The following is a 15,661-nucleotide window of genomic DNA, read 5'->3' as shown; positions in this document are numbered from 1 at the left end:
AGCAACACCAGGGCCATCACAGCCACACAGCCGCGAGGCAGTGCAATCAAAGGTCCCCCTTCCCTAGCCGCAGAGCTTTCCCTCACCCCAAAACTCCAGCTGGGGTACAAGCCACCTACCCCATCGATGTCGTAAGAGCTGCTGCTGATGGAGAACTCACGGCCTGTCGGGCCTGGTGCTGAGCGCTTCCCTGGAGAGTCTCACTTAACAGAGTGACACCCCCGTCAGCCCATTCCGCAGGCAGGAACATTCCCAGCCCGCATGCTGCCGGCACCTCACCAGGCTGGCCGGCATGGACCCACTGCCTCCGCAGCAGCATGGTGGGACCAGGCTGGGGCTTTGTAACAAGATGTCATTCAAATGGGGAACAACCAAGGAGACACGGAGCTGGACGAACATGCAGGTCCATCACGCGGTTACTTCTGGACCTTGTGGCCCATCTACCCAGCCTGCTCAGGGCGCCCTCCAGCCTGGCCAGGGTCCTCAAGGTCCCTGCTGAAGAGAAAGAGGCCGAGGCCCGCGAGCTCTCTCTCCCACCCAAGACCCACCTTTGGACCTATTTTCCCATCTGAACCCAGACCTCCTCCCCGGATGATAACAGAAGTAAGCGTTCCTTTCGGGGTGCCCCGCCTCCTTACATTCAGGAGAATGGCATCAACCCCGCACAGCCAACCCTGTGTGCATACAGGAGAGACTTGCCTGGACCGGCAGGCGAAAGAGAAGAGGGAGGGTTATTACAACAGGTGGATTATTTTTTAGTATATACTTTTATTTATTTCAGTGATGAAGGGAGAGGGAGTGAGAGATAGAAACATCAATGATGAGAGAGAATCATTGATTGGCTGCCTACTGCACGCCTCCTGCTGGGGATCGAGCCCACAACCTGAGCATGTGCCCTTGACTGGAATCAAACCCGGGACCCTTCAGTCCATAGGTCAGTGCTCTACCCGCTGAGCCAAACCAGCTAGGGCAAGAGCTGGATCTTTATGCGGCCTCCCTGGATCCTCACAACAGCCCTGTCAAGTATTTGGGGGTTATCATTCCTAATCTGCAGAGAAGCGCGTTTCAGCTCGGAGAGGTTGCGTGAACTGGGCAAGGCCACACCTGCTAGCAGGGGGCAGAGAGAGCACCGCAGCTCAGTCATCTCCTTCCAAGCCCAGTTCTCTGGTCACCAAGCCCTTGAGCCCAGGATACCAACCCCAGCAGCTGCACCTTCCCGAGGAGTGAACTGGGGCTCCTACCGACCAGCGTGAGAGAGTGCTTCCCGGAAAGTGTCAAGTGAAATGAGCGATGGATGGAGCCACAGGCACGAGGCCAGGGGACCTGGCAGTTGCCCCTTTCTCTGCCAGGTTGGAGGCCAGGACACCTGGGTTTGGGTGCAGGCTTCGCCACCTGGAAGATCGTATGGGTCTGAAATCTTGACTCTCAGTGCCTCAGTCTCTGCATCTGGAAAATGGGAACAAGTGAATGTTCCAAACTGGTCCAAAGGCGGGTTTTGGGTGGGAGAGAGAGCTCAAGGGCCTCGGCCTCTTTCTCTTCAGCCTGGACCTCGTGGACCCTTAGAATGGTGCCTACTACACAGTCATTATTAAACAGAGATAGTGTAGAAACATTGCTGCTGTTACTATTATTCCCTCTCAAGGTTTGGTGGCAAGTAAATGAGACCAGGGGTGTGAAAGCATGTTTTCGCTGCAGAGGTCAGGGGTGAGCACTCACCTATGCTGAGAGGGTAACAGGAAAAAAGACTTGGCCTCAGACAATGTATTTGAACCGTTTCCAATTCTTCAACATGAAACACAGAACTACTTCTCCAAAAAGCAATCGCTCACCTTCTGTTTTTTTTGTTTGTTTGTTTGCTTGCTCTATTTCCATTTTAGAGCAGGTCTTTTCTCTCTAGCTGTGTGCACTGCACGCAGTTTAGGCCTTGTTAGGAGCCGCGCCTGGATATCACCTCGGATATCTTAATGGGAACGGAGAATACAATTATGCTCTGTCTCGCTGTCCCAGGTAATCCAGGTGCAATCATTCTTGACAGTCTGGAGGAACCAGGCAGGTCAGCCACCCAGTGAGGAGGAGTGGCCGCTGGTTGATTGATGGCTGAAAGCCCAATAGTACCTCCCGTCAAGATCCTGAGGCAAAAGCTCTTTGGCCCTCCAGTCGGCCAGGTTTAGTAAGCGTCCGATCAATTAGCCAGATGAGAGCCAGTAAGTCCAGCTTTGTGCCCAGCCCCACGCGTGGTACAATGGGGTGCATCAGGGAAGCGTCTGTGCCATGGTCCCTGCCCTTATGGAGATCAGTGTGGCTGCTGGAATAAGACCGCTGGAACCAAAACAATGATGTAATGGAAGGTTAGATTTCACAGCACAGAATGTAAACTTGGGAGTATAGAGTGAACGCAGCCGGATGGAAGCTAAAGGGGGCAGGAGGAGGCGTGTGCAGGAGGAGGCTTGTTAGCTGGGCCTTGGTGGGTGTGTAAGAGCTGCCCTGTTGGAAGGGAGAGGGCATTCCAAGTCAGGGAAACTGTGAGAGAAATCTAGGAGGTAGAAGAGGGCTGTTTATAGTGAAATTGGCATGACTTCTATGGAGGGAGTGCATGCACCCTAATTCCCAAACCCATCCCCTGCGTTGCAAGAACCAGGAAAATAAATCCCCATTGGTGATAAAACTAGTCCAAGGTGGTCGGGTATGTCCTGTTTTGCCTCCCACATGGATAGCTATCCATGCACTTCGGCAGGTCACTTAACCCCTCTGAACTCATGCTCCTCCCCTGCAGAGTGGAGGTGACGATGCATGTGTAGCAGAGGCCCAGGGGTGCTAATTGGAGGGTGCCAGGGCACATGCTAGGAGACAGGTAATGAGGGGAGCCCAGTCTCCCTCCAACTCCAGGTCAGCAGCTCCAGGCTCAGGTGCACCCCGGGAGGAAACGCCCTCGGTGCTCTCGCAGGAGCTAGTGCCCATCTCTCCTTCCAACGTTGCTCTGTCTCAACCGTGTTGGGGGCAGAGGACAAAGGCAGAGCTCTCTTTGCTCCTGGGACTTGTGCCCATGCCAAAGGGAGACCCAGACTCTGTCTTAGACTCTCAGAGTTGACATTGAGCCATAGGAGGTGCAAAAGGAGAAAGCCTCCAGCCCACAGGCCCAGAAAGCATGACCGCAGCCTGACCCTGACCTTGTGGGGGCCTAATAGACACCGGCCGACTTGGGGGCCCTTATGAATGCAGCCAGGAGTCCTATGGGGCGGGGCGCTCTTCTCCTGCCTTGCGCTCCCTTCTTTCTCCTCCCTGGGAGGACAGAAAGGTAGGAATGGCCTTCGGAGAACCTCTCAAAAGTGCTGACTGGCCCAGGAAACAGAGGTGACCTGGTAACAGCTGGGGGCGCGTGGGAAAGGCTGGGTCTCAGATGGAACTGGGCGCTCTGTCCTCTGCGCAGACTCGCGGGGGCTGTTCTGCGCCCGAGAAGCAGAGGCAGGCGGTTGCTAGGGTTAGAAACAAACAAACAACCGGCGGAAAATGCCTTGGGAGGAAGGAGCATCTAATCCATCACCCGAGAGGCACACGTCCGCACCTCCTGACGGTGCTCCTCGGCCTGGTTTCAGGCCACTGAGTCCAAGTTTCTGCCACAGACCCAGGGCCCAGGCTGTTTCCAAATGGCTCAATAATTGTTTTCCACCTGTGCCTTGCCCAAGAGCTACTGCCGAGTGCACCTTCCCTCCCTCCTCCCACCAGGCTGGGCCCCAGAAATCATTATTAAGAAGGGAGGAATCTGGGTCTGGGCGGGGAAGCCCTGCCTCCCTCCGGGCACTGCAGCTGTGGACCTGGGGGTGACCCGGGACTGCCCGCCTGCCCTGCAGCATGCCAGGCGGGACCCCACGCTGCACGTGGGCCCCCGGAGAGGAAGCCGGGCAGGTGGTGACCACCCGGAATCGGGGGAATTCCACGCCGGCCTCTTTCCTGTGCAATCGGCCTCCAGGGCTGCTGCGGGCGAAGTGCTGGGACCCACCGCCGCCTCTGCGCTACCTCTGTGTGGAGTAGGTGCGTGTGTGTGTGAGCACACTCATGTGTATGTGTGTCAGTGCGTGTGCGTGTGAGTGTGCGCACATGTATGTGTGTCAGTGCATGTGTGCGCGTGTGGGCATGAGCAAGAGAGGGGTTGCAAGGCAGGAGGCATGTGCACGTGTGCATGCGAGAACGCGTGTGTACTTGCATGTGCATGTGAGGGCGCCTATGTGAGCCCCTGCGTGTCTGTGTGTGCGTGCGTGGGTGCGCCTAAACAGGGACCAGAAGGGGGCACCCTAATGGAGAAGTCTAAGCAGCCTAGAGCCAGCCTGAAGCCACTGGATAGAAACCCCTAGAACCATTGCTCTTTGAAGGAGGATATTTGATTGGTCACTGCCATATCCCTGGTGCCCATTAAGGTAGCTGGTACCTAGCAGGTGCTTATTAGTAAACTAGAAGCCCGTTGCATGAAAATTCGCACAATAGGCCTTCCTTCCCCTGGCTGCTGGCACCGGTTTTCCTCCGGCACCCAGGACCCAGGCCTTTGGTCCGGCCGCAGCAGAGAAGCCAAGCCTCTTCAGTCTTCAGTCTTCGCTCCCACTTGCATATGCAAATTAACTTCCATCTTTGTTGGGTTAATTTGCATAGTTGCTCTGATTGGCTGGTGGGCATAGTGGAGTGACACCAACTTGCATGTTTCTCTTTTATTAGTGTAGATAGTTGTTGAGTTGATGAGTGGATCCCAGGATAGAGGGAGGCCATCCTGGAACTGGAGAGAATGGGAACAAGCTACGTTTCACCTACATGGCTATTATTCTTGGTACCAGCCCTGGCTCTGCCTCCAAGGCCAACCCTTTTCCATATCCAGGTTGCACCGCGTTTTCTTCTCTTACACCCTCTCCCCTTGACTGGTTTCCCTGCTGTCCCCTTTCTGTTCACCCACAGCTGTCAGCATGGAAGGCAGGGATGCAGGGGAACAGAGCGCTGCCGATGGGGAGGTACCACAGTGGCCTCCCCCTCCGGAAGCACATGGTATGCTGGGGTGAGATGAGGCACGGTGCCCCTGCTCCTCCATTGGAGAATTTAGACTTTGAGCTTCCATTTCCCCACTTTAAAATAGCACCTCTACCATCTGCCTCACAGGGTTGTTGTAAAGAGTCAAGGAGACAGTGGAAGGAAAGTTCTGGAACACGTGGCAGGTCCTATAGAAATGTTCATTTCTTTTCCCCACTAGTACAATCTGGGAGTGCCCCTCGCAGGTGGGGATTGGTTGTGGTTTGAGAATCGCTACCTGAACACACACACACCCCCTTTCTTTTTTCACAAGATGCCTTGGGGGGAATTGAGTGGTTGCTGAAAACCAAGGCAAGCTTCATTCCTAAAACATTCAGGAGTTCATATGCTATGAGTCACGTATTCTGCTGGGGCCTCACCACACTCCGGAGGGACATTTTCCAAGCAATTAAACCATCCAGTGGCAGCTGACCTGAAGTGCCCAGCTCTGGCCTTGCCACTTGGAGACCTTCCCCTGCCCACGCCGGCTGCCTCCACAACTAGCATGGAGGAGATTCGCAAATTCTCCCTTCAGCTGTAGAGGGAGACACTATGTCAGTGGTTCTCAACCTTCTGGCCCTTTAAATACAGTTCCTTATGTTGTGACCCAACCATAAAATTATTTTCGTTGCTACTTCATAACTGTAATGTTGCTACTGTTATGAATAGTCATGTAAATATCTGATATGCAGGATGGTCTTAGGCAACCCCTATGAAAGGGTCGTTCGACCGCCAAAGTGGGGTCTCGACCCACAGGTTGAGAACCGCTGCACTATGTGAAAACCAAAGCCTGCAATAACATTTTTCATCACTTAAAGGAAGAATCAGGTTTCACCCTTCTCGACCTGATTTCAGGACTCACCAGAAATAACAACCTTCATGGGGTAGTCATTAGGAAACTATCCTCTTACAAATTAGTAGATGTCTCCTTTCTTTTCCTTGGACAAGATGGGAAGAATGTTGTTGTTTTTACCATGGGGAAGCTGCTGGATTAACCACTCCACCTGGGTAATTGTTCGCTTGTGGGTAAGCGGAAAGCTTGCCGTTCCAGGGTGCGCCTGCCAACACTCTGCAGAATAACATGTTCTGTCCTCCGTGCAGCCCTTCCTGGTGAAGGGAAAACGTCAGTCATATTTAGTTGAAGGAGCCCTTTAAATCTGGCCTATCTGGAGGTGGAGAATTGCACCAAGTTAAGAAAAGGTTTCCGAGAATTGGCTAGGCATGCATTTATCTGAAGGGATTGGGTGCATTCAGTCTGAGCCTGATCAATACTGCCTGTGTCTGGACTTGTGGAAAACAGTGCCAAGGTTCCACGGAGAACCCAGGAAGTCCCCACAGGCCCCAGGAAGCCTTTTTATTTGATAGCAAGGAGAACTGTAAGATGGCTAAATCCTGATCTGTTCTAATTTAGTCATCTTCTAAAATGATATTGCCTACAAGAGCAGAAGCCCAAGGGCTAAAATGAAATTACATCAGCTTTCTCCTTCCATGCTGACTTATTCTCATTTCTCTCTCTCTCTCTCTCTCTCTCTCTCTCTCTCTCTCTCTCTCTCTCTCTCTCTCACCACTACCAGCACCACCACCACCACCAACAACAACCCAACAGACTTGACAAACCTCTTGGATTCGTCATGTCTCCTGGAGCTCTCACTATGCTAAAAGGACTGAAAGGGACGGCTCTGTGTGAGTGTGCACAAACACATCTTTGAGGGCTTCTGTTTAGCACTTGATACAGTCCAAGAGCTCTTGCACATTCTCTCAATGCAATCATAAAATAAAAATTTAAAAAACCCCACAATGTGGCAGATGTTTTATTACCCCCAATTTCACCTGGGAGGAAACTGAGGCTAAGGCTCGGGGAGGTGAAGTGACGTGGGTAACATCATGCCATTGGGGTGCCAGGATTTGAGCCCACATCCCCTCCCAGGTCATTAACAATGGCCATCATCTCATCCAACTCCGTGTGGAAATGAACTCGTCATGAAATCGGTGCTCTGTCATCAATGGCTGATGGTGGTTTCATGGGATGCCCCTTCCAAAAGGGTTTGCACTTAAATAGAAAACAACTCATAATCCAAAAGCAGAAAGGGCTAATGGTTTAAAAAATGTTAGGCCCCAGGAACCGGCTGATAAAGAAAATAAATATAGTGATGAAGAGGAACTGAGATCTTTTGAATTACAGACGTTGACGGAGGTTTTATTTTGAGGAGCCCCTACAAGCCTCCTGGAGGCTTGCCCTCAGCCTGTCTCCTTCTGACCTGTTCTGCTCGTGCCAGCTGCTCACGAAAGCATCAGAAGGGAAGACTTCCTAGCGCAATGGTTCCCAAAGTATTCTCCCAGGACGGGCAGCATCCGCGGAACCCGGGGCTTATCAGAGATGTAGACCCCGGCCTGGCCCCAGACCAGTTTAACCAGGAACTCTGGGGAGGACCCACCCACCCTCGGTGGTTAAGCCCTCCAGCTCATGCCAGTGCACGCTCAGATTTGAGAACCACTGCTGTAGAGCCTGCAGGAGAATGTCTAGACACCGGCCCAGGATACAATGACCCCAACAGGTCCCTGGGAGCCTATTATACCCACCTAACTCACTGTCCCCTCAGCATTTCTTTCTCATGTATCATCAATAACCTGTTCTTGTTCATTCAAATGGCCTTGGTTTCCGCTTCTCTGCCTGGCAAACTCCTACTAATCATGTAAAGCCGGATTCAAAGATCTCCTTCTTTTAAGACATTGCCTATCTTCTCCCAGGGAGTGTCACTCACCTCCTTCCTGAGTCCCCACAGCACCTGCACCTGCACATTGTCCTGTCCTACTCTTTCTGTTTCTCCGCATAACCTCATAGTGGACTGTGGTAAGGTCAGGGACTCTGTCTTATTTCTCTCAATCCCCAGTACCTAGCACTGTGCCAAGAATACAGTAGGTGCTTAGTATGTATTGAATACATGGAAAAGTGAATGCATGAGCCCATGTATTAGAGCAAGAATACTGAATGCTATGCCCCGCCGGCATGGCTCAGTGGTGAACATTGACCTATGAACCAGGAGATCAGGGTTCGATTCCCCCTCAGGGCACATGCCCAGGTTGCGGGCTCTATCCTCAGTGTGGGGCGTGCGGGAAGCAGCCAATCAACGATTCTCTCTCATCACTGATGTTTCTATCTCTCTCTCTCCCTCTCCCTTCCTTCCTGAAATCAATAAAAATGTATTTTTAAAAAAGAATACTGAATGATAGACAAGCGACTGGCCTATGGGCACACAGCTAGTTGCTTCAGAGCCTGATCTGACCCCAGGCATCCTGACTCCCAGCCCAGGAGAGTAGCTGATTCCTTTGTGTCACTTAGACTCCTGTACTTGGTAAATAAGAGAGTTGTTTTTGGCTACTTTGTGGCACATAATTATGCCAAACACCCAGAACAGGTGAAATTCTTCCCTTTAGGCTGTGGAGCTGCGACGTGGTGAGGTCGGTTAACTCTGCATCTCTCTGTGTTCGCAGTTATATGTGGCACCGACCTATCGCAGTGGCATCTAGACCAACGATTAAACCATTTAAAATGCCCAGGAACCAATTTGTGGCAGCCAGCAATTAGTTCCAGTCGTGTTTTCCATTTTTCTCCCTTTGAAGTTTAATGGGTGGTTATTCTGATGTAGTCTGCACGCCTCCAAGTCTGCAGGCTGCTTGCAGCCCAAGTCGGCAGCTCGAGGGGATGAGACTCCGGAGGGAAGCTGCATGGGACCTAACACAACGTTCTGGATTCCTTTTTCCAAGTCTGTTGCTTTGCCTGGGTCTTCCTTCTTCTCCATGAAGAGAGTCAGGATGACAAAGGAGAAGGAATCTAGTCCAGGGGTCCATTCAGGCAACACACATTGCCTTACCACGTGGTAGGTACTGGGGATACACGGAGAATCAGACATGGTAACCACCGTCACAGAGCTCTGAGCGTCATGGCTGAAGCCAGGGCTGTGAATAGGAACTTACGCTGTGATACAGGAAGCCCGTGGAGAGAGGGATATTTAGGCTGAGAGCTTAATCAACTTTTCTGGGAGATTGGTGGTGATATTCACAAATGTGTGGGGTTTGCGTGAGTAGCCCTTAGCCAGCGGAAACAGAGGAGTGTCCCAGGCAGAGGAGGCCCAGAGTAAGAGAGGAAGGCACTCCTGCAGAGCCGAAAGCAGTTTCCATGGCCAGACTCATTGTGACAGATGTCGGTGCTGCTTGTTGGTTGGGTGCCTTGAAATCAGGTAATGCACCAGACGCCGGGCTGGGAAGGATGGAGTGGATGGACAGTCTGGTGCTAGGACAGTAGGGAGCATAATGTCTCCACAGTGCCTTCCTTAAAAATACTAGGCACAGACAAAATTTGCCCAAAATATCTTTCCTATCAAGGAAAATCTCTGTCTCTTCAAGCCATTTGTGGCTTTGGGGACTAAGAAGGTTGCAAGAGACAAAAAAAGGATTATAATTCATCATGATTGTCAATCTCTTCCCCTTTTGACCAGCAACTTCCCCGGAGCTTATAAAACATACGCAAAGTCTCTTTCATCCTAACTGAATATAAGTCCTTGCTCACCCTGTGATAGGTGTAAGTTACCTTTTTATCTCTTTGCTTCCTTTTTAAAAAAAAAAAAATATATATGTTTATTGATTTCAGAGAGGAAGGGAGAGGGAGAGAGAGATAGAAACATCAATGATAAGAAAGAATCATTGATCAGCTGCCTCCTGCACGCCCCCCACTGGGGGGTCGAGCCCACAACCCAGGCATGTGCCCTGACTTGGAATGGAACTGTGACCTTCTGGTTCATGGGTTGACACTCAACCACTGAGCAACACCAGCCAGGCTCTTTTCTTCCTTTGATAATCAAGTTCCTAAAAAGTGTGTGCACTCACCCTCTCCAACAGTGCTTGTTGGCAATGATAAAATGTGATCTTTCAAGCAAAAATTAGAAGTTTAGGAAAGATACATCTGCCACTATGCACATGACAGTTTCCCAATACTTAACAACTTTTCTGATAGATTGGTGGGGATATTAACAAATGTGTGGGGTTTGTCTTGGATCTTGTATAATGAGATGTATCAACATTTGGAAGGTCTACATAACTCATTAAGCCAATATTTTTCAAATAGCCAGTGGTTGATGTTACAAATATGTATAAGTAAAAAAGATCTATTCAGGTACAAGATGGACCAATGGGTTTTAATGTAACAGTTCAAATGTCCATTGATATGGTTTCAGATTACACATTGCAACTAACCTTGAAGAAACTACCACTTATCAAATCTTAGTGTATTATCAAAGAATATCCATGATGATCTAAAAAGGCTATTAAAATATTTCTCCCTTTTCCAACTACATAGCTATGTGAAGCAAAAGTTTCTATATATACCTCAACCAAAACAACATATTGTAAAAAACTGAAAACAGATATGAGAATTCAGCTATCTTCCATCAAGCCAGACATTTCTTACAACTTTTTTGTATTGAACAATCCAATATGTTATTTGTGTTAAAAAGGTATGAGTTTATTGGTATTTTTAAATGATTAACAAAATATTAAACATTCTTAGTTTTAATTTTGAATAAAATAAATATCAAGGTTTATAATCCACATAAACGCAAAATTCTTTGAATCCTCAATAATTTGAAAAGTGCAAAGGAGACTTGGTTTTAAAATTGCTGACCTATAGGATTAAGGTCCAAATTGGTTTTCTCCTCAGTGTTTTTATTTTTTAAGGTTTGTTTTAATTCTACAGATTAATTTGACTCTGAATGTTTAAGGTAAAAAAGCTAATGGCTGATAAATAATAGTAACTTGGAAAAGGATTATGACCACCAAGTTAAATCTCCAAATCTGAGAAATATTCATCCTTAAAATAAATGATAATTTGCCTTACTGATAAAGAAGAAAGCTTTTTTATTTTAATATAGTTCAATGAACCTATTTTTTTCTTTTGTTGCCTGTGCTTGGTCTCACCTCCGTGAAATCGTTGCTAAATCCATGGCATGCATCTCTTCTTCTATGTTTTCTTCTAAGAGTTTTACAGATGTAGCTCTTACAGGAATTTTGTTCATGGTAAAAGGAGGTTCCAACTCCTTTGCCCAACATATCAGGTCATTCATTCTTTGGCCTCCACCAATCTCTCCAGCCTCTGCTGTCAGTACTGTGCTGTCGCCAACACACCAGCATGCCATGACCTCCCCTCCCAGCCCTGCCAGGCTGCATCCACCGTCCCCATGTGCCAGGCTGTCTCCTGCCTTTATGCCTTCGCTCACCCTCTGCCTGAACTGAGTTTTTCTCATTTTGTTTTGTCTTGTCCTTTTTCTGCCTTTCATACTTCAAAACGCACTATTGTCTTCTCCTTTAATGAAACAACCCTCTCCCCCAAGGACCCCATCAGAAAGACTCGATCACTCCCACCTTTGTGTCCCTAGCTACTTCTATCCAAGCATCCGTGACATTTCAGTGCCGGCTCTCCAATCCATCCTGCAGGCCTGACCTGGGTGAATTGTGGACAGTTCCCTAATCTTAGGCAAATGAACTGTTTTACATACATTATTTTCTGTTCCTAACAAAGCCGCCTTGGACGTGCTGGTACATGTCTTCTGGGGCACTTATGCAAGAGGCTGTCGAGAGGAGATTCCTGGAAGGGGAATTTCTGGGTCACAGGGTTTGTGCCTCTTCGCCTTCACCAAGTATTGCCGAGTTCTTCTCCAAACCAGTTGCACCGACGTATACCACCAGCAGCAATAAATTAAACCTCCTGATTTCCCCACATTCTCATCAACACAATGTAATCAGACGCATGTTTTAAGCTGATGGCTGGGAAAGAGCATCTCATTGTTCTTTTGGTTTCCAGTTTCCTAATTACAAATGAGGTAAAAATCTTTCCATAGCCCTGACCGGTTTGGCTCAGTGGATGGAGCGTCAGCCTGCAGACTCAAGGGTCCCAGGTTCGATTCCAGTCAAGGGCATGTACCTTGGATGCGGGCACATCCCCAGTAGGGGGTGTGCAGGAGGCAGCTGATCGATGTTTCTCTCTCATCGATGTTTCTAACTTTCTACCCCTCTCCCTTCCTCTCTGTAAAAAATCAATAAAATATATTTTTTTAAAAAAAGTCTTTCCATAACCCACTCAGGTTTCTTCTGTACATTGTCTGTTCAGAAATAGCCTTTGTGGATGTTGGGGTTGTCTTTTTCTTACTGATGTGTAGTTCTTCATGTATTCTGGATACTAGCCTTGTTCTGCTGCGTGCATTGCGGATCTCTCCTCCCTGTGTGTGAGGAGTCTGTGAACTTGGTCTGTGGAGTCTCCATTACACAGAAGCTTCAATATTTAATACGATCAAATGATCGATCTTTTTCTTTCTTGTTTAAGCTTTTAGCATCATGCTTAGCAGACTCTCCCCCAACCCAAGATCATAAGCTACTCCATCTATTTTCATCTAAAACTTTTAAGAGTTCTGCTTTTCACATTTAGATCCTTAATTCTTCTAAAAATGTATTTTTTGGTAAGGTTTAAAGAGGCAATTTACTTTTATCTACTCCCATATGTATAGTCAATTGGCCTGAATCCATTAATTAAATATGTCATCCTCTCCCAATTTTTTGAAATGCCATTGGCCTGTTATTTTATTTCAATGATCTTCTTCTAGGGTCAGCAAAATTGTCCCATAAAGGCCAGACAGTAAATATTTTATGGTTTGCGGGCCATAGAGTCTCTGTCAAATTACACAACTGTGCTGTTGCAGTGCGAAAGCAACTAAATGCGCGTGGCTGTGCTCCAAGGAGGCTTTCATTACAACACAGGCAATGGGCTGGGGCTGCACGCAGGCCCCGGTGTGGTGACTCCTAGTCCCTTTCTCTATCCTTGCGCCAATAGGACACTGTTTCAATTCTGTGCAGCTTTTTAAAAATATATTTTAATGTATTTTTATTGATTTCAGAGAGGAAAGGAGAGGAGAGAGAGATAGAAACATCAGTGATGACAGAGAATATTTGATCGATTGCCTCTTGCATGCCCCACACTGGGGATCCAGCCTGCAACCCAGGCATGTGCCCTTGACCGGAATCGAACCATGACCTGGTTCATAGGTCGACGCTCAACCACTGAGCCATGCTGGCCGGGCATTTACAGCTTTATTTTTTTCTTTCTGTTTGGTAGAGTCAATTTCCCCTCCTACGTTTTTTTAAAAGTGTCAAAGCTATCCTTGGCCCTTTATCCTACCAAATAAACAGGATCGCCTTTAAAATCCCATCAAAATCCCTGATTTAAAGGGAGGAGGGGTTTCTTCTATTTTACTTTTCTAACTTCTCGAACTGGACAGCTAACCCTTCGATGTTTCACTCTTGTTATTCATTTCCTTTAGCTATTGCCTTAGGTATGTCTCACAGGTTTGGTTGCTGTTATTTTAATTGTTGTTATAAGTGCTAACAACATACCCATTGTGAGTTTTTGTTTGAATTATAGATTATTTAGAAGTATGCTTACATTGTCCACCGGTAAGGGAGTGGTGAGGTTTGTCTATTTGTAGTTATTAATTTCATATCTAATTACACTGAATCCAGTCTAATTATATACATTAGGTTTTTTGGTATTTATTAAGACCTGCTGTGTGGCCTAGTGCATGGTAACATTTTATACATATTTCAGAATGCTTTGAAAGAAATCTTGTTGAGAGCCAAGTTCTAGATCAAACTTATCGCCTGTCCTGTTCTACACTTTGCAACATGGTTATAGAGTCTCATTGTTTCCTCATACATCTGTACATGTTTGCCCTCTCTCTCTCTCTCTCTTCCTCTCTCTCTCTCTCTGAAGCTGTGTGATTTGCCTGGTCTGAATACACTAGGGAATAAAACAAAAAGCAAAGATGTAGGTCAAAGCATTCGCTAAAGAGGCTAAGTTGAAAGACATATCTTGGTATGAGACCAGAATGGGCTTGCAAATGAACCCGAAAATGGGCCAGCATCCTCCCCCAGCTCCAGGCAGCTCTAGAGCAGGGCAGTCCTCCCCCATGGGGAGCAGAGCCTTTGAGAAACGTGGAACAGACACTCTCCTCAGGCAGCTTTGCTTCCACAAGGGAGAAGGCGCGGGCACCGCTGAACTACCTGTGCCTTTTATCAGCGCCCAGGTACCCATCAGACTAGTTGGTCCCATGGGTGGAGTGAGTAGGAGGCCGAGGGAGGTGAGCATGATTCAGGAACTGTCGCCTCGTGGAAGTTAGGAGCCAAAAATTGTTCCCTTTAGCATATGCCTACACGTTTAAAATGCTGTCATCTTCCTGGTGAACTGCTTTTTCTATTATTGTGTGTTGACTTTGCTTATGACTAATGCTACCTTTTGAATGAAAAAATCTATTTTGTGTGACATTATAGGAGCTGCACAGCAACTGTAAAAAATTAGTTTATGCCCGGTTTATCTTTTCTTTGGCCCTTTACTTTTAAACCCTCTGTGTCATTATATTTCACTTGTATTGCTTTCAATAGCATCCAGCTGAAATTCTGATTGTGGTAAGAACTGTTGAGTAAATTTATTTAGTTAGTTTCTCTTTCTTTTGAAAAAAAAACGTTTAAATCTATACAGTGAGCACCACTATACCTCTAACTCTCAACCTCTCAAGATTCGCCACTGCTAAAGTCTTGCCAAATCTGTGTTCCCTCTCTCATTCCCTCTCTTTTTCTCTCTCCCTATCTGTCTATCTTTTTTACAAGTCATTTATGCTATACACATCATGACACATCACTCCTAACTATTTCAACACACATTCCCAAAGAACAAAGTCATTTTTATACAACTTCATCACCACAACCACACCTAGGAAAACAACATTAATTCAGTAATATCTTGTGATATTCAGATATCCCCAGTGGTTTTCCCCTTTGATTTAGGATCCATTCAAAATTTAGGAATTGCTTCTGGCCACTATACCTCTTTAATTTCTACAACCTAGATATCCCACACACACAGACTTCCTTCTGCTTTCTATGATGTTGAATCCTTTGTTGGGTCTAGACCTAGTGTTCTGCACTAAGTTCTACACTGTGGATCTGTCTGACTTTCCCCCTATCATTAGATTAATTTCAAGCATTCCTGGTGAGAACACCAGACAGAAGATGGTGTCTCTCTGTGGGTAATGCCAAGCTTGACTCCTTGGTTAAGTAACTCCCAGGTTTCTCCACTGTAAAGGTGCAAGTTCTCTCTTCTCACTAAAAAGCAATCTGTGGAGTTTTACCTTGAAAACAAATAAATACCTTTCACTCAATCATTTTAGCATTCATTGATGAGCTTTGTCTGCATAAGTTATTACACTAAGTCCCAATAGTGATTTGTGGCTCATCATTCCTTCCATAGTTATCAACTGGCTTTCTTCCATCAACCACACTGCATGTCTCTGATGGCCAGTGGATGATGCGGGGACCAGAGCACAGCCAGCTTATGATGGTGTTTCAGGTCACATAGTTACCTGGTCCTCCTGGTCAGACACCCAGTCTCTACCAGAGCACACTCGCAAGCCAAGAACTGCTTTTTGTCGTTCTCAGCAGAAGAGGAACAGTCTAACAGGCTCAGGGATTGAGTGTCGACCTATGAACCAGGAGGTCACGGTTCAATTCCTGGCCAGGG

This window comes from Myotis myotis, unplaced genomic scaffold (assembly GCF_014108235.1).
Source record: "Myotis myotis isolate mMyoMyo1 unplaced genomic scaffold, mMyoMyo1.p scaffold_m19_p_20, whole genome shotgun sequence".
Classification (NCBI taxonomy): domain Eukaryota; kingdom Metazoa; phylum Chordata; class Mammalia; order Chiroptera; family Vespertilionidae; genus Myotis; species Myotis myotis.
The sequence above is the reverse complement of the archived record's forward strand: the minus strand, read 5'-3'. Positions refer to the sequence as shown.